The 18,966-nt window shown below is 45.3% G+C and overlaps 1 protein-coding gene across 3 annotated transcripts in view; it reads right to left on the bottom strand.

The window, feature by feature from the left end:
• The window catches only part of LOC129697815 (P2Y purinoceptor 8-like), a 45,054-nt gene that overhangs the window by 7,185 nt on the left and 18,903 nt on the right, over nucleotides 1-18,966 (bottom strand). Inside the window, exons 1-3 of one of the 3 annotated variants that reach the window (XM_055636442.1) lie at nucleotides 12,331-13,010; nucleotides 11,774-11,826; nucleotides 3,206-3,328 (exon numbers count right to left, since the gene is read on the bottom strand). The gene's annotated coding sequence lies outside the window, so the exon portion shown is untranslated. Of the gene's footprint in view, nucleotides 1-3,205; nucleotides 3,329-11,773; nucleotides 11,989-12,330; nucleotides 13,011-18,966 lie in introns of those variants that run through there. The other 2 variants (XM_055636441.1, XM_055636444.1) reach the window with 2 other exon arrangements.

The following is an 18,966-nucleotide window of genomic DNA, read 5'->3' as shown; positions in this document are numbered from 1 at the left end:
GGGGGTTTTAATATCTGGACTGCTACCGAGGGCACGCATATTAGATCACTGGGTTTCACTTCAAGCTATCTGTCAGATCAGCCATTTCTGAAAAAAAAAATAACCAGTCTCTTTCCCCAGAACAATGCATTTCCTGTTCATTGTGATTTGTTTTAGATTTTGATCATTTGAAAGACTTTTTCTTTCATTGTTACTCCACCCATAACCACAACACCTTGCTTGCATGTGCATTTCTGAATGTCATCAATCCTGACAACAGATCTCTGGCAAACAATGAGAGTCAAAAAGGCAGAACCTTACATTTACATGTATAGCCCTCTGCCTCAGAGGGCGGTGGAGGCAGGTTCTCTGGATGCTTTCAAGAGAGGGCTAGATAGGGCTCTTAAAAATAGCAGAGTCAGGGGAAATGTGGAGAAGGCAGGAACGGGGTACTGATTGGGGATGATCAGCCTTGATCACATTGAATTGCGGTGCTGGCTCGAAGGGACAAATGGCCTACTCCTGCACCTATTGTCTATTGTCTATTGTCCATTATCTATTTTAAGCTACTTGCTGTGTGTCCAGACATGCAGGTAATGTTTAAAGGAAGGTGATAGCTCACCTTGCTATCTTGGTTTGGCCCATATCCCTCTGAACCTACCCTATCCACGAATAACCTATGATGAGCATTTGTTGACACTGGGCCTGTGCTCGCTGGAGTTCAGAAGAATGAGGGGGGATCTCATTGAAACATACTGAATAGTTAAATGCTTGGATAGAATGGATGTGGAGAGGATGTTTCCACTAAAAAAAAAAAAATGAAAATGAAATGATTCAATTTATTGTCATTGTCAGTGTACAGTACAGAGACAACGAAATGCATTTTTAGCATCTCCCTTGAAAGGGAGACACAGGGCGTCGCGGTGTGCCCGCGCCTGCCGCCGTAACATTCCATTACAGGCAAAGGTGGGTGAAGTGTCTTGCCCAAGGACACAACGACAGTATGCACTCCAAGCGGGATTTAAACCGGCTACCTTCCGGTCGCCAGCCGAACTCTTAGCCCATTGTGCTATCTGTCGTCCTACACTAATGGGAGAGTCTAGAACTCGAGGTCACAGCCTCAGAATTAAAGGACCTTCTTTTAGGAAGGAGATGAGAAAAAATCTTTTAAGTCAGAGGGTGGTGAATTTGTGGAATTCTTTGCCACAGAAGGATGTGGAGGTCATGTCAGTGGCTATTTTCACGGCAGCAATAGATAGATTTTTGATTAGTACAGCTGTCAGAGGTTATGGGGAGAAGGCAGGGGAATGGGGTAAGGAGGGAGAGATGGAACAGCCATGATTGAATGGCGGAGTAGACTTGATGGGCTGAATGGCCTAATTCCACTCCTATCTCATGACCTTATGACCTTATCCATGTAGCACCAAAGCGCTTTGAACTGAGGTCAAAGCATGTGATGTGGCTTAAGGGATCAATATCGGAAAGGGGCAGCACAGTGGCGTGGCTGGTAGAGCTGCAGTCCCACAGTGTTGGAGTCCCGGGTACTATCTGTGTGGAGTTTGCACGTTCTCTGAGCGCATGGGTTTCCTCCAACTGCCAAGGTGGAGAAAATGGGTTAATAAATAAATGGAATCTGAATATAGAACATAGATCATAGAACATGGAAGAATAAAACACAGGGTGGCAGGGTGGTGCAGCGATAGAATTGCTGCCTTACAGCGCCAGAGACCCCGGTTCGATCCTGACGACGGGTGCTTGTCTGTACGGAGTTTGTACATTCTCCCAGTGACCTGAGTGGGTTTTCTTTGGGATCTCTGGTTTCCTCCGACACTCCAAAAATGTACAGATTTGTAGTTTAAATGACTTGTTATAATAATAAATTGTCCCTCGTGTGTGTAGGAGAGTGTAAGTGTGCAGGGATCGCTGGTCAGTGTGGACTCGGTGGGCCGAAGGGCCTGTTTCCACGATGTATCTCCGAACTAAACTAAACTAAACTAAAACGCAAGTCAAGAGTCAAGACAAGTCAAGAGATTTTATTGTCATTTGTCCCAGATAGGACAATGATATTCCTATTCCACGAGCACGGGGCCATTTGGCCCTTTGGAGAGAACCAATATTACAGAGGCCAAGTAACCTACAAACCCGCACGTCTATGGGATGAAACCCAAGAGGTCACAGGGAGAACGTGCCAACTCCACTCCCATCTCTTGCCCCGTATCCGAAGTTGATGTCCCCTGCCCATCCGTTCTCACGAACCTCAAGATTCAAGAATTCAAGAGCTTCAAGATTCAAGAGAGTTTATTGTCATGTGTCCCTGATAGGACAATGACATTCTTGCTTTGCTTCAGCACAACAGAACATAGTAGGCATTGACTACAGAACAGATCAGTGTGTCCATATACTATTGTATAATGGTTTATACTCTCTAGAATTTAGAAGATTGAGAGGGGATCTTATAGAAACTTACAAAATTCTTAAGGGTTGGACAGGCTAGATGCAGGAAGATTGTTCCCGATGTTGGGGAAGTCCAGGACAAGGGGTCACAGCTTAAGGATAAGGGGAAAATCCTTTAAAACGGAGATGAGAAGAACTTTTTTCACACAGAGAGTGGTGAATCTCTGGAACTCTCTGCCACAGAGGGTAGTTGAGGCCAGTTCATTGGCTATATTTAAGAGGGAGTTAGATGTGGTCCTTGTGGCTAAGGGGATCAGAGGGTGTGGAGAGAAGGCAGGTACGGGATACTGAGTTGGATGATCAGCCATGATCATATTGAATGGCGGTGCAGGCTCGAAGGGCCGAATGGCCTACTCCTGCACCTAATTTCTATGTTTCTATGTTTCTATAAATATATACACACATGAATACAAACCTCCCTGCAGGGATGAATACACATTTAGTGTTAGTTTTAGATTTAGTTGAGTTTGTTGTCATGTGTACAGTGAAAAGCATGCTAGCCAGTCAGCAGAAAGACAAAACATGATTACAATCGAGCCGTTTGCTGTGTATAGATACATGATAAGGGAATAACGTTCAGTGCAAGGTGAAGCCGGCAAAGTCCATTCAAGGATAGTCCGAGGGCATCATAGTTAAGGTGGGAAATGTTGCTGTGGAAATAGAGAATTAAGAGTGTGGAGCGATTGCAACATGTGAGTGTAGATCTGCTTCTGTGGCCAGCATGCAAATAGTCACCTGGGTTGGGGGCCATCTTGGAAAATATTATACATACCTCGTGTGCTTTCTCTTCACAAGGGACTGTGCTAATTCAAACCTCCCGCAATTTTCAGAGACTGTTTTCTAAGTCGCTTTCATCCGCCTAACACTCTTCACCTTAACAATCATTGCAATGATCCTGTAACACAGAAAATACATTTCTTGTCAAGTTGATATTTAACCGCGAGTGAAAGAACATACTCTCATTGTTTTAATTTTAATTTCTTCAGTCAGAAGGATCTTCATTTTGCATGGTCATGTTTACCAGATCAGCGTTCAAAGTGGTGGTATCACTTTTCAGATGAATCAGCCTCCCTGTTTGGACGGATGTGAAAGTAGGCACAGAATTTTCAGTTGCTGCAGGCATAATGAACCTACACGCTAAGTAAAAATGAAAAAGCTGGAAATGCTCAGCTGGTCAGTCAGCATCCATGGAAAGTGAATCAGAGTCAACGCGCATCTTTTGGCCTTCATCAGTCGGAGCATTGAGGGTCTGAAGCGTCTTGACCCGAAATGTCACCCATTCCTTCTCTCCAGTGATGCTGCCTGTCCCGCTGAGTTACTCCAGCATTTTGTGTCTATCTTCGGTTTTAACCAGTATCTGCAGTTCCTTCCTACTCATTGAGTATTGAAGTTGGAAGGTCATAGAAACGTGGAAAATAGATGCAGTGGGAGGCCATTTGGCCCTTCGAGCCTGCACCGTCATTCATTGTGATCATGGCTGATAATCCACAATCAGTAACCCGTGCCTGCCTTCTCCCCATATCCCTTGATTCCACTAGCCCTAGAGCTCTATCTAACTCTATTTAAATTCATCCAGTGAATGTTGCAGTTCAGCCATCATCACATTGAATGGCGGTGCTGGCTTGAAGGGCCGAATGGCCTACTCCTGCACCTATTGTCTATTGTCTATCATATAAGATGTTGGTTTTCACTCTACCTCGCTACACGTGACAATAATTAACTAAATGGCCAGTGTGTGGGCAAGTTGGGCCGAAGGGCCGGTTTATAACTCTATGACTAAACCAAACTAAAACCAACACAGATATGCGGGTTTGTAGGTTTATTGGGGTGGGAGATTGCAACCTTCACGTGGTCCGCCCTGTTTCGATGAATGCAATCCACCTGGGGGTGTGCGTAAACAAATAAGATCAAATAGAACAAGTTGTCCTACAACTTTAGGCTGTGCACGCCATACGCAAGAAGAAGGAGAAATAGGTTTATTGGCCTCTGTAAAATGCCCCAAGCGAAAGTGGGATAACATAGAGCTAGTGTGAAGGGATGATCGATGGTCAGCATGGTCCCGGTGGGACAAGGGGTCTGTTTCCACGCTGTGTCTCTAAACTAAACTGATCGGTGCTGAGAGTTAGGGATAGACGTGAAGCAGGATAAAACTAGTGTGAGCAGTTGATCGCTGGTCTGCACTGACTTAGTGTGGGCCAAAGGGCCTGTTCCCACATTGTATCTCTAAACTAAACTGCAGACCGTCCAGCTGCAGTCGATGAGCATCTTTGGGATCAGTGAGCTTCCTTCTTGAACCACGTGTAACGTTTCAATGTGTCACGTAAGCTTCCTGGGCCATTCCACTGAGTGGTTTTAGCAACCACATAGAACTGCGTCTGGAGTTATTTCTAGGCCAAACCACGCACGACATTAGGTCGGTAGATTTCCTTCCCTGTACACGTCTGAATTTAAGTTTGTTTGGAGTTATCAGTCCTTTTTGGTGCTTGGACATATTTAGCTGAATTTAAATTCACAGTGGGTTGAGAACTCGTGTCTCCTGAACATTCGTCCGATAATAAGGATAAGGGGGAAATCCTTTAGGACCGAGATGAGAAAAACATTTTTCACACAGAGAGTGGTGAATCTCTGGAATTCTCTGCCACAGAAGGTAGTTGAGGCCAGCTCATTGGCTATATTTAAGAGGGAGTTAGATGTGGCCCTTCTGGCTAAAGGGATCAGGGGGTATGGAGAGAAGGCAGTTACAGGATACTGGGTTGGATGATCAGCCATGATCATATTGAATGGCGGTGCAGGCTCGAAGGGCCGAATGGCCTACTCCTGCACCTATTTTCTATGTTTCTATGTTTCTACGTTAATACTGCTAGAAGCTCTTCTTTATGGGCCTGTCCCACTTAGGAGACTCTTTAGGCGACTGCCAGGGACTAGTTTTAATGGAATTTACCTATGACAACTGGCGACAACCTACGACAGCGCCCATGTCAACCTATGGCAACCTACAATAGCAAAAACTGTCGCCACTGTCGGCGAAAAATTTTCAACATGTTGAAACATAGAAACATAGAAACATAGAAATTAGGTGCAGGATTAGGCCATTCGGCCCTTCGAGCCTGCACCGCCATTCAATATGATCATGGCTGATCATCCAACTCAGTATCCCGTACCTGCCTTCTCTCCATACCCCCTGATCCCCTTAGCCACAAGGGCCACATCTAACTCCCTCTTAAATATAACCAATGAACTGTGGCCTCAACTACCCTCTGTGGCAGAGAGTTCCAGAGATTCACCACTCTCTGTGTGAAAAAAGTTCTTCTCATCTCGGTTTTAAAGGATTTCCCCCTTATCCTTAAGCTGTGACCCCTTGTCCTGGACTTCCCCAACATCGGGAACAATCTTCCTGCATCTAGCCTGTCCAACCCCTTAAGAATTTTGTAAGTTTCTATAAGATCCCCTCTCAATCTCCTAAATTCTAGAGAGTACGTTTTGCAGCAGAACATTTTGCAGCAGTCGCCTGTAGTCACCCAGAAAATCGCCTAAGTGGGACTAATGGGACATTAGTTTAGTTTATCATTGTCACATGTACCGAGGTACGGAGAAAAGCTTCTGTTTGTCTACTATCCAGTCAAAGAAAAAACTACACCTAAATGCCGTCCGCAGTGCACTGATATAGTTTAAAGGGCACAACATTTAGTGGAAAGATAACTATAATAACATTTAAAATACATTTGGACAGGATACATGGTTTGGAACTGTTTAGAAGGATATGGGCCAAACGCTGGCAGATGGGACTGGTGTAGATGGGGCACCTTGGGTGGCATGGGCAAGCTGGGCCAAAGGGCCTGTTCCTTGCTGTGTGACTGATTCTATAACTCTATATAACATTGAAGTTTGAAAAAGTCAGATTAAAGATAGTTCATCTATCTCCAATGAGATAGATGGGAGGACAGGACTGCACTCTATAGACAATAGACAATTGATCATAGGTGCAGGAGCAGGCCCTTTGGCCCTTCAAGCCAGCACCAATGTGATCATGGATGATCATCCCCAATCAGTACCCCGTTCCTGCCTTCTCCCCATATCCCCTGACTCCACTATTTTTAAGAGCCCTATCTAGCTCTCTCTTGAAAGCATCTAGAGAACCTGCCTCCACCACCCTGTGGCTGGTGATCATCGATAAATCTCGATCCCAATTGAAAAATTAAATTAAACAAGAGGCATGTGAAGAAACAAGGAACTGTGATGGTCGTTTACAAGGAAAGACACCGAGTGCTAGACTAACTTAACGGGTCAGGCAGCATCACTGGAGAAGACAAAATGTAGAAACAGGGAACTGCAGATGCTGGTTTATACCAAAGATAGACACAGAGTGCTGGGGTAACTCAGCTGGTCAAGCAGCATCTCTGGAGAAAAAGGACCTATAAGAAGGATCTTGACGGGAAACGTTTAGCTCTAGAGATGATGTCTGACCATATAACCATATAACCATATAACAATTACAGCACGGAAACAGGCCATCTCGACCCTTCTAGTCCGTGCCGAACACATAATCTCCCCTAGTCCCATATACCTGCGCTCAGACCATAACCCTCCATTCCCTTCCCATCCATATAACTATCCAATTTATTTTTAAATGATAAAAACGAACCTGCCTCCACCACCTTCACTGGAAGCTCATTCCACACAGCCACCACTCTCTGAGTAAAGAAGTTCCCCCTCATGTTACCCCCTAAAACTTCAGTCCCTTAATTCTCAAGTCATGTCCCCTTGTTTGAATCTTCCCTACTCTCAGTGGGAAAAGCTTTTCCACGTCAACTCTGCCTATCCCTCTCATCATTTTAAAAACCTCTATCAAGTCCCCCCTTAACCTTCTGCGCTCCAAATAATAAAGCCCTAACTTGTTCAACCTTTCTCTGTAACTTAGTTGCTGAAACCCAGGCAACATTCTAGTAAATCTCCTCTGTACTCTCTCTATTTTGTGACATCCTTCCTATAATTAGGCGACCAAAATTGTACACCATACTCCAGAATTGGCCTCACCAATGCCTTGTACAATTTTAACATTACATCCCAATTTCTACACTCTGGGTCCTATATTTTATATTCTATACGCTGGGTTACTCCAGCATTTGGTGTCTATCTTTGGAGAACGTGAAGTTTGTAGGTGAAGTTTGAGAGTAATAGAAAGAGTAGAAGATTTTGATTGTGGTGCTTGGTTTTCTGCTTACAAACCCAGCAGAGAGAGATGTGGTGGAACTGCTCACTTCAGTTACTGGATGGAAGTTAAACATCAGCATCTTTGCAGAGCGTGACAGATAATTGCACAGTGATAAAAAATGCTTGGCATGACTAGGAAGACTCTTGAAATGCGCAGAGATTTTTTTTAAATGAAAGTAGTTTAGAGTTAAAAAGACTCAAAATTTCCCCTCCAGCAAGCCATAAGCTACAGAGGGAAATTCCCATCCAAAATGACGTGCAGTTTTTTCAGGGAAAAAAAATGCCACAAAGAAGAGAAAATAACCAGTCAGTTCTGAAATCCAGAACTGATCAGTGTGATTAGTTGGGCCAATGGGCCTGTTTACATGCTGTATGACTGCATAGAGAGGCACAAAGTGCTGGAGTAACTCGGCATGTCAGGCAGCATCTCTGGAGAAAAAGGATGGGTGATGTTTCGGCGTCGGGACCTTTCTTCAGACAAGAACGGTCCCAACCCGAAATGTCGCCCATTGTTTTTCTCCAGCGATGCTTCCTGATCCTCTTAAGGTACTCCAGCACTTTGTGTCTATCTTCAGTCGATACCAGGGTAGATATAAAGAGATACCAGCACTTCCTTTCTCTAGGGCAATATTGGATCTTTGCAAACGTTTGCATTTGAACCTCAGTAAGCCTGTGCAGAACTGACTATCTTATACGGATTCAAGGCAACTTTTGGGTTGATTGAAAGACTGAATTGATTGAAAGATACAGCAAATCTTGCACACCTCAGTGAAAAGATTTGTACCTTGGGCTTCCAAAATCTCCCGATGTTCCACAAGAGACCTCCACAAGTGAATGCCACCAAGGCGCGGCACAGTGGCGCAGCGGTAGAGTTGCCGCCTTACAGCGCCAGAGAGTCGGGTTCGACCCTGACTATGGGTACTGTCTGTACGGAGTTTGCACGTGCTTCCTGTGACCACATGGGTTCCCCGGTTTCCTCCCACACTACAAAGACGTGCAGGTTTGTAGGTTAATTGGCTTCTGCAAATTGGCTTCAGTTCAGTTCAGAGATGCAGTGTGGAAACAGGCTCTTCGGCTCACCGAGTCCGTGCCGATTGCTGGCCAGTGTGGACTCAGTGGGACAAAAGCCTTTTTCCATGCTGTGTCTCCCAACTGATCTGAGATGTAGAGTCAGTATGGATAGAAGAACTAAAGAATTGTAATGGTAAAAAGACCCTAATGGGAATTATCTACAGGCCCCCAAACAGTAGCCTGGATATAGGGTGCAACTTGAATCAGGAGTTTAAATTGGCATGTCGCAAAGGTAATGTTGTGGTTGTTATGTGAGATTTCAACATACAGGTAGACTGGGAAAATAAGGTTGGTACTGGACCCCAAGAAAGGGAGTTTGTAGAGTGCCTCTGTGATGGATTCTTAGAGCAGCTTGTATTGGAGCCTACCTGGAAGAAGGCAATTCTGGATTTAGTGTTATGTAATGAACAAAATTTGATAAAGGAACTTAAGGTTAAGGAGCCATTAGGAGGTAGTGAGCATAATATGGTCACATTTAATCTACAATTGGAGAGGGAGAAGGGTGAATCGGAGGTGTCGGTGTTACAGTTCATTAAAGGGGACTATGGAGCTATGAGGGAGGAGCTGGCCAAAGTTGATCGGAAAGATACACTAGCAGGGATGACAGTGGAACAACAATGGCAGGTGTTTCTGGGAATGATACGGAAGGTGCAGGATCAGTTCATTCCAAAGAGGAAGAAATATCCCAAGGGGAGTAAGGGGCGACCGTGGCTGACAAGGGAAGTTAGGGATAGTATAAAAATGAAAGAGGAGAAGTACAACGTAGCAAACATGAGCGGGAAGCCAGAGGATTGGGTAGCGTTTAAAGAGCAACAGAAGATAACTCAAAATGCAATACGGGGAGAAAAGATAAGATACTAAGGTAAACTAGCCAAGAATATAAAGGAGGATAGAAAAAGCTTCTTTAGGTATGTGAAGAGGAAAAAAATAGTTGGACACTTGAAGACTGAAACGGGTGAATTTATTATGGGGAACAAGGAAATGGCAGATGAGTTGAACAGGTACTTTGGATCCGTCTTCACTAAGGAGGACACAAACAATCTTCCTGATATACTAGTGGCCAGAGGATCTGGGGTGACGGAGGAACTGAAGGAAATCCACATTAGGCAGGAAATGGTGTTGGGTAGACTGATGGGACAGAAGGCTGATAAATCCCCAGGGCCTGATGGTCTGCATCCCAGGGTACTTAAGGAAGTGGCTCTAGAAATTGTGGAATCATTTGTGATAATTTTCGAATGTTCAATAGATTCAGGATCAGTTCCTGTGGATTGGATGGTAGCTAATATTATCCCACTTTTTAAGAAAGGCGGGAGAGAGAAAACGGGGAATTATAGACCAGTTAGCCTGACATCGGTGGTGGGGAAGATGCTGGAGTCAATTATTAAAGATGAAATAAGGGAACATTTGGATAGCAGTAACAGGATCGGTCAGAGTCAGCATGGATTTATGAATGGGAAATCATGCTTGAGTAATCTTCTGGAATTATTTGAGGATGGAACTAGGAAAGTGGACACGGGAGAACCTGTGGATGTAGTGTACCTGGACTTTCAGAAAGCATTTGATAAGGTCCCACATCGGAGATTAGTGGGCAAAATTAGGGCACATGGTATTGGGGGTAGGGAGCTGACATGCATAGAAAATTGGTTGGCAGACAGGAAACAAAGTGTAGGGATTAACGGATCCCTTTCAGAATGGCAGGCAGTGACTAGTGGGGTATGCAAGGCTCGGTGCTGGGACTGCAACTATTTACAACATACATCAATGTTGTGGATGAAGGGATTCAAAGTAACATTAGCAAAATTGCAGATGACACAAAGCTGGGTGGCAGTGTGAACTGTGAGGAGGATACTATGAGAATGCAGCCCTTGGACAGGTTGGGTGAGTGGGCAGAAGCATGGCTGATGCAGTTTAATGTGGATAAATGTGAGGTTATCCACTTTGGTAGCAAAAACAGGAAGGCAGATTACTATCTAAATGGTGTCAAGTTGGGAAAAGGGGAAGTACAACGGGATCTGGGGGTGCTTGTTCATCAGTCACTGAAAGTAAGCATGCAGGTACAGCAGGCAGTGTAGAAAGCAAATGGCATGTTGGGCTTTATAACAAGAGGAGTTGAGTATAGGAGCAAAGAGGTCCTTCTGCAGTTGTATAGGGACTGTCATATGCTGTGAGAATGGAGCGGCTGGGCTTGTATACTCTGGAGTTTAGAAGGATGCGAGGGGATCTCATTGAAACATATAAGATTATTAAGGTTTTGGTCACGTTAGAGGCAGGAAACATGTTCCTGATGTTGAGGGAGTCCAGAACCAGGGGCACCAGTTTAAGAATAAGGGGTAAGCCATTTAGAACGGAGACGAGGAAACACTTTTTCTCACAGAGAGTTGTGAGTCTGTGAAATTCCCTGTCTCAGAGGGCGGTGGATGCAGAAGGACCTCTGGATGCTTTCAAGAGAGAGCTAGATAGGGCTCTTAAAGATAGAGGAGTCAGGGGATATGGGGAGAAGGCAGGAACTGCGTACTGATTGGGGATGATCAGCCATGATCACATTGAATGGCGGTGCTGGCTCGAAGGGCTGAATGGCCTACTCCTGCACCTATTGTCTATTGTCTATTGAACTGAAGTGACTCATTCCAAGGGACAAGAGCCAATGCTGAAGAGCGGGCTGATGCTCAATGGGGAAAGACCACAGTCTAGAGTCTTGCTATGATGGACACTGAGATACGTGGACCTGAGTACCAGCATCTCAAATAGTTCACGGGTGGATTGATTAAACAGAAAACAGGCATTGTATTATTACAGTGTAAGACTATATATTGTTTGATGGCACAAGGAATGAAAGACATGCACTGATAGTGTTACCATTAGATAATTTTCATGAATAATGTATACTTTTTATATATAAAAAGACTCCCCAACGATATCTCAAATGTGGTTGGATATAGCAGTAATAGCTGGCCTTAGGGATAGTCACAGACTCAATAAATAGTTCTTAATAATACTATAAGCAGGATTGTTGCACTGTAATACTGCTTTGAGATTGACAATAAACAAAGGGACTCACGATTCAATATTAAGGCTTAGAGTGCTGGAAGAAATTGTTCGGTCAGGCAGCATCTGCAGAGAGAGAACAACAGTGTAAGTCTTCAGGTCGATGACTGGTTTGAAGATTGAAAATTAATTTCTCCCATTCCAAGAGCATTATAGAAGGTCTTGAAGTGTAAGGTATTTCTGTGGGGTATCAAGTGATAGCCAAGAACCATTGCAACACAGAAGGCTTATTCAAGTCCACTTGGTTCCATTCACCCCATTCCACCTCGCGTTCCTTGCCAATTTACCTCCCTCAAGTAGTTTAGTTTAGTTTAGTGTAGAGATACAGCGGGGAAACAGGCCCTTTGGCCCACCGAGTCCGCGCCGACCAGTGATCACCCCGCACACTAACACCATCCTACACACAAGAGGGACAATTTTACAGTTATTAGATTAGATTAGATTCGATCCTTTATTTGTCAGTCTGAACGAAATGTCGTTGCCTGCAGCCATAAACACCAAAACACACAATAAACACAAGTTAACACAAATTAACATCCAAATTAACATCCACCAATAAAACTTACAAACCTGTATGTCTTTGGAGGGTGGGAGGAAAGCGGAGAAATTGGAGAAAACCCCACGCAGGTCACAGGGAGAACACTCAAACTCCTTACAGACAGCACCCGTAGTCCGGATCAAACCCGGGTCTCAAGCGCTGTAAGACAGTAACTCTACCACTGCTCCACTGTGGCACCCAAGTACATGTCCAATTTATTTTTTAAATAATTGGCTGCTTTTGCTTGGAGAACTAGTGAAGGCAATGAAGATAAAACGGTCAACGTCTTTACCTCCAGTGCAGGGAAGCCACTTTCAGTAAAGACCATCGCACGGAGAGCTGGTAAAGTCAACCGTCCCCTTGGACTGACTCATGAGAAATAAAGTAACCAGCTAGTTTCCTCTATTTTACACTGAAACTGTTTAAACGTCACCCACAAAAAAAAAAGTTGGGGTCTTTCCCAACCGTGAGTTAAAGTGATTTCTCAAAGAGTCATCAGCGGTTTTTAAAACAAAATCATTTCAAAAACAATCTGGAGTTTCTACTTTAACTATTTCTGCTCTTTGGAAGTGAAAGGTGGACTGTGGACAAAAAAACTTGATCGAGGGATACTTCCTAATCAGAAGGTCCAAACTGACCCCCTTCCATTACATCTCCTGATACCCCTGGCTGCACCCTCTACCCTACTGGGCATCGCAGATGGGCAGCACGATAGAGTTGCCGCCCTACGGTGCCAGGGACCCTGACTACGGGTGCTAGCTGTACAGAGTTTGTACGTTCTCCTCGTGACCGCGCAGGTTTTCTCCGGGTGCTCCGGTTTCCTCCCACCCATCTATTATATATTAAAACTGTGTGGCTGCCACCTGCCACCTGGCGTCCGGCTGCCTTTCTGCCTTTTGATTCGCTGCTCCTTCCTATCAGCTTCCAACACACTTCAAAACAAAGTTGCAAGACAGGAACACTCCGAACTTTTCACCTCAATGGGATATCACAGCAAGTGCTTCAACAGGAGGGGGAGGTCCAACTGGTATTGCGATTGGAACTGCTGCAGCAGGCAGGGCAGGTGAAATTGGATTTTTTTTTAAATTCACTGCTGAGGGAGGCAGGGGAGTGCTGGAATCTTACATTTGGGAACGGGTTCAGTTCCGTTGGAGGAGACGGGTACATGGTGGAATATTGGGTTGGGGGATCACACCATTGGAGGAGCAGTCTGCACTTGGTTTAGTAGAAACATAAAAACATAGAAAATATGTGCAGGAAGAGGCTATTCGGCCCGTCGAGCCAGCACCTCCATTCATTTTGATCATGGCTGATCGTCCCCTATCAATAACCCGTGCCTGCCTTCTCCCCACATCCCTTGGCTCCACTAGCCCCTAGAGCTAATGCTAGAGCCCCTAGCACTCTCCAAAGCCATACAGGTTTGTTGGTTAAATTGGCTTTGGTAACTGTAAATTGTCCTGTGGCTGTCGGGTATTTCTAGAGTTACTGCTTCATTTCCTGGAGTCAATCACTATTTGGTTTGTCTTGCTGACAATTGATGTTGTTATCTAGGCACCAGGTTATGAGTGTCTCACTCTCCTTCCTGTGCTCAGTCTTGTGTTAGTTTGATGTCTGGCCCAGTACAGTGGTGTCGTCTGCGAACTTGTACATTGAATTGGATTGGTATTTGGCTACACAGTCATGTATAGGTGTATAAGGAGTACAGCAGGGAGCTACCCATCATAGTTAGATTGGTCAGTCTGATCACCTCTCATTGTTCCTGCTCCCTAAGTACTCCCCCACTCATCAGACGGGTTAAACCCACTTTGAGGACAGTTAAAGTCTGGTCAGAGGAAGCGGACTCCACACTTCAGCAGTGTTTTGGAAACACTGACTGGAAGGCGTTTGCAGCCCAGGCCACCCTTGACTCCCATATTGGGACATTGATTCCTACACATCCTCTGTTCTGGATTTTATAAACTCCACCAACAATAGTGTCACCTCCCTCAAACGGGTGACCATATTCCCGAATCAGAAGCCATGGATGAACAGCGAGGTCAGGCTACTGCTGAAAGCACGGGACACCGCTTTCAGGTCAGGCGATGCTCGAGCCTACAGTTCATCCAGGGCTAACCTGAAGAGGGGCATCAAGAAGGCCACAGGGCTGTGTGCTGAGCCCCCTCCTCTACTCCCTCTTCACCTATGACTGCACACCTGTACATGGTACTAACACCATCATCAAGTATGCAAATTATACAACGGCGATTGGCCTCATCAGCAACAACGATGAGTTGGACTACAGGGAGGAGGTCCAGCACTTAGCAGCATGGTGCGCTGACAACAACCTGGCCCTTAACTCCAAGAAGACCAAGGAGCTCATTGTAGACTTCAGAAGGTCTAGGGGCGGCACGCACACCTCCATCCACATTAACGGGACGGAGGTGGAACGTGTTTCTAGCTTCAGTTTCCTGGGAGTCAACATCTCCGATGACCTCTCTTGGACCCACAATACCTCAACTCTGGTCAAGAAGGCTCACCAGCGTCTCTTCCTCCTGAGGAGACTGAAGAAGGTCCATCTGTCTCCTCAGATCCTGGTGAACTTCTACCGCTGTACCATCGAGAGCATCCTTACCAACTGCATCACAGTATGGTATGGCAACTGCTCTGTCTCCGACCGGAAGGCATTGCAGAGGGTGGTGAAAATTGCCCAACGCATCACCGGTTCCTCGCACCCCTCCATTGAGTCTGTCCAAAGCAAGCGCTGTCTGCGGAGGGCGCTCAGCATCGCCAAGGACTGCTCCCACCCCAACCATGGACTGTTTACCCTCCTACCATCCGGGAGGCGCTACAGGTCTCTCCGTTGCCGGCCCAGCAGGTCCAGGAACAGCTTCGTCCCTGCGGCTGTTACACTACTCAACAACGTACCTCGGTGACTGCCAATCACCCCCCCACCACCCGGACACTTATTATTATTTATTCAAATCATTTGCTATGTCGCTCTTCCAGGGAGATGCTAAATGCATTTCGTTGTCTCTGTACTGTACACTGACAATGACAATTAAAGTTGAATCTGAATCTGAATATGAATTGTACATCAGGCACTCCCTCAAGAAGGAGTATTTATCTGCCTAATGCCTTGCCTGTTTGCAAAATCTTCTTTCTTTTTGCTGTCTTGCAGAATTTCCGTGTAAATTCGGTATCATTTCTGTATTATTGATGTTTTTCTATGATGTCTGACGATTCTGCTGCCAACATGTCATTCATCGTATCTGAGTCCCAATATGCATGTGCATATGACAACAAACTCGACTTGACGACTTACAACTCAGCGGTATGAATATTGATTTCTCTCATTTCAAGTAGCCTCTGCATTCCATCTCTATATGTCCCTCCTTCACAAGATTTGTCCAGTTTCACTGTTTTGTATCCCTTCGTTATCACCTCTTCCACAGCCAACAATGGACCATTGTGGGCTCCGTCTCTCTTGAATCATCAGTGCCGGCTGTGATTTAGAAACATAGAAATTAGGTGCAGGAGTAGGCCATTCGGCGCTTCGAGCCTGCACCGCCATTCAATACAATCATGGCTGATCATCCAACTCAGTATCCCGTACCTGCCTTCTCTCCATACCCTCTGATCCCCTTAGCCACAAGGGCCACATCTAACTCCCTCTTAAATATAGCCAATGAACTGGCCTCAACTACCCTCTGTGGCAGAGAGTTCCAGAGGTTCACCACTCTCTGTTTGAAAAAAGTTTTTCTCATCTCGGTTTTAAAGGATTTCCCCCTTATCCTTAAGCTATGACCCCTTGTCCTGGACTTCCAAAACATCGGGAACAATCTTCCTGCATCTAGTCTGTCCAACCCCTTATGAATTGTGTAAGTTTCTATAAGATCCCCCCTCAATCTTCTAAATTCTAGCGAGCACAAGCCGAGTCTATCCAGTCTTTCTTCATATGAAAGTCCTGACATCCCAGGAATCAGTCTGGTGAACCTTCTCTGCACTCCCTCTATGGCAATAATGTCCTTCCTCAGATTTGGAGACCAAAACTGTACGCAATACTCCAGGTGTGGTCTCACCAAGACCCTGCACAACTGCAGTACAACCTCCCTGCTCCTATACTCAAATCCTTTTGCTATGAAAGCTAACATACCATTTGCTTTCTTTACTGCCTGCTGCAACTGCATGCCTACTTTCAATGACTGGTGTACCATGACACCCAGGTCTCGCTGCATCTCCCCTTTTCCTAATCAGCCACCATTTAGATAATAGTCTGCTTTCCTGTTTTTGCCACCAAAATGGATAACCTTACATTTATCCACATTATACTGCATCTGCCAAACATTTGCCCACTCACCCAGCCTATCCAAGTCCCCTTGCAGTCTCCTAGCATCCTCCTCACAGCTAACGGTGTTTGAGCCGCGGGACTGTTCTTAACATCGCCCGGGGGGGGGGGGGGGGGGGGGGGGGGGGGGGGGGGGGGGGGGGGGGGGTAGCTGGGGTCCCCAGCAGAGGAGAAGAGCGGAAGAGACTGCGACCTAAGACTTTTGCCTCCATCACAGTGAGGAGATGCTGGGTGGACTCACTGTGGTGGATGTTAATGTGTGTTTATTGTTGTTTTATTGTATGGTATTATATGTATGACTGCTGCAATTTCGTTCAGACTTCGGTCTGAATGACAATAAAAGGCTATCTAAATATCTATCTAAAAAACACTGCCCCCCAGCTTAGTGCCATCCGCAAACTTAGAGATATTGCCTTGAATTCCCTCATCCAGATCATTAATATATATTGTAAATAGCTGGGGTCCCAGCACTGAGCCTTGCGGTACCCCACTAGTCACTGCCTGCCATTGTGAAAAGGACCCGTTTAATCCTACTCTTTGCTTCCTGTTTGCCAGCCAGTTCTCTATCCACATCAATGCTGAACCCCCAATGCCATGTGCTTTAAGTTGGTATACTAATCTCTTATGTGGGACCTTGTCGAAAGCCTTCTGGAAGTCCAGATACACCACATCCACTGGTTCTCCCTTATCCACTCTACTAGTTACATCCTTGAAAAATTCTATACGATTCGTCAGACATGATTTACCTTTCGTAAATCCATGCAGACTTTGTCCAATGATTTCACCACTTTCCAAATGTGCTGCTATCCCATCTTTAATAACTGACTCTAGCAGTTTCCCCACTACCGATGTTAGACTAACTGATCTGTAATTCCCTGTTTTCTCTCTCCCTCCCTTCTTAAAAAGTCGGGTTACGTTTGCTACCCGCCAATCCTCAGGAACTACTCCAGAATCTAAAGAGTTTTGAAAGATTGTTACTAATGCATCCACTATTTCTGGAGCTACTTCCTTAAGTACTGTGGGATGCAGCCTATCTGGCCCTGGGGATTTATCGGCCTTTAATCCATTCAATTTACCCAACACCACTTCCCGACCAACCTGGATTTCACTCAACTCCTCCAACTCCTTTGACCCGTGGTCCCCTGCTATTTCCGGCAGATTATTTATGTCTTAGTGAAGACGGAACCAAAGTAGTTATTCAATTGGTCCGCCAAATCCTTGTTCCACATGATCAACTCACCTGTTTCTGTCTGCAAGGGACCTACATTTGTTTTAACAAATCTCTTTCTTTTCCATTGCATATCCACCGTCAACCCTTTTAGAATTAATTACCAGTCAATCTTGGCCAATTACCCTCAAAGTTACCTTTCTTTAAGTTCAGAACCATTGTTTCTGAATTAACAATGTCACTCTCCATCCTAATGAAGAACTCAACCATATTATGGTCACTCTTGCCCAAGAGGGCACGTACAACAAGACTGCTAACTAACCCTTCCTCATTACTCAATACCCAGTCTAAAATAGCCTGCTCTCTCGTTGGTTCCTCTACATGTTGATTTAGATAACTATCCCGCATACATTCCAATAAAATCCTCTTCCTCAGCACCCCTGCCAATTTGATTCATCCAATCTATATGTAGATTGAAGTCATCCACTATAACTGTTTTGCCTTTGTCGCACGCATTTCTAATTTCCTGTTTGATACCATCTCCAACTCCACTACTACTGTTAGGTGGCCTGTACACAACTCGCACCAGCGTTTTCTGCCCCTTAGTGTTTCGCAGCTCTACCCATATCGATCCCACATCCTCCAAACTAATGCCCTTCCTTCCTTTTGCATTAATCTGCTCTCTAACCAGCAACGCTACCCCACCTCCTTTTCCTTTCTCTCTATCCCTCCTGAATATTGAATATCCCTGGATGTTCAGCTCCCAGCCTTGGTCACCCTGGAGCCATGTCTCCGTGATCCCAACTATATCATAGTAATTAATGGCTATTTGCACGTTCAACTCATCCACCTTATTATGAATACTCCTTGCATTGAGACACAAAGCCTTCAGGCTTGTTTTTACAACGCTCTTACCCTTATACAATTATGTAGAAAAGTGGCCCTTTTTGATTTTTGCCCTGGGTTTGTCTGCCTGCCACTTTTACTTTTCACCTTGCTACCTATTGCGTCTACCCTCATTTTACACCCCCCTGCCTCTCTGCTCTTGTACCCATCCCCCTGCCACATTTGTTCTGTACCTTTTCATACCCCTAGTTTCCCTCTCCCCTGACTCTCAGTCTGAAGCATGGTCTCGGCCCGAAACGTCACCTATGCTCCATAGATGTTGCCTGAGCC

The sequence above is a fragment of the Leucoraja erinacea genome, chromosome 6 (assembly GCF_028641065.1).
Source record: "Leucoraja erinacea ecotype New England chromosome 6, Leri_hhj_1, whole genome shotgun sequence".
NCBI lineage: Eukaryota > Metazoa > Chordata > Chondrichthyes > Rajiformes > Rajidae > Leucoraja > Leucoraja erinaceus.
The sequence above is the reverse complement of the archived record's forward strand: the minus strand, read 5'-3'. Positions and strand labels throughout refer to the sequence as shown.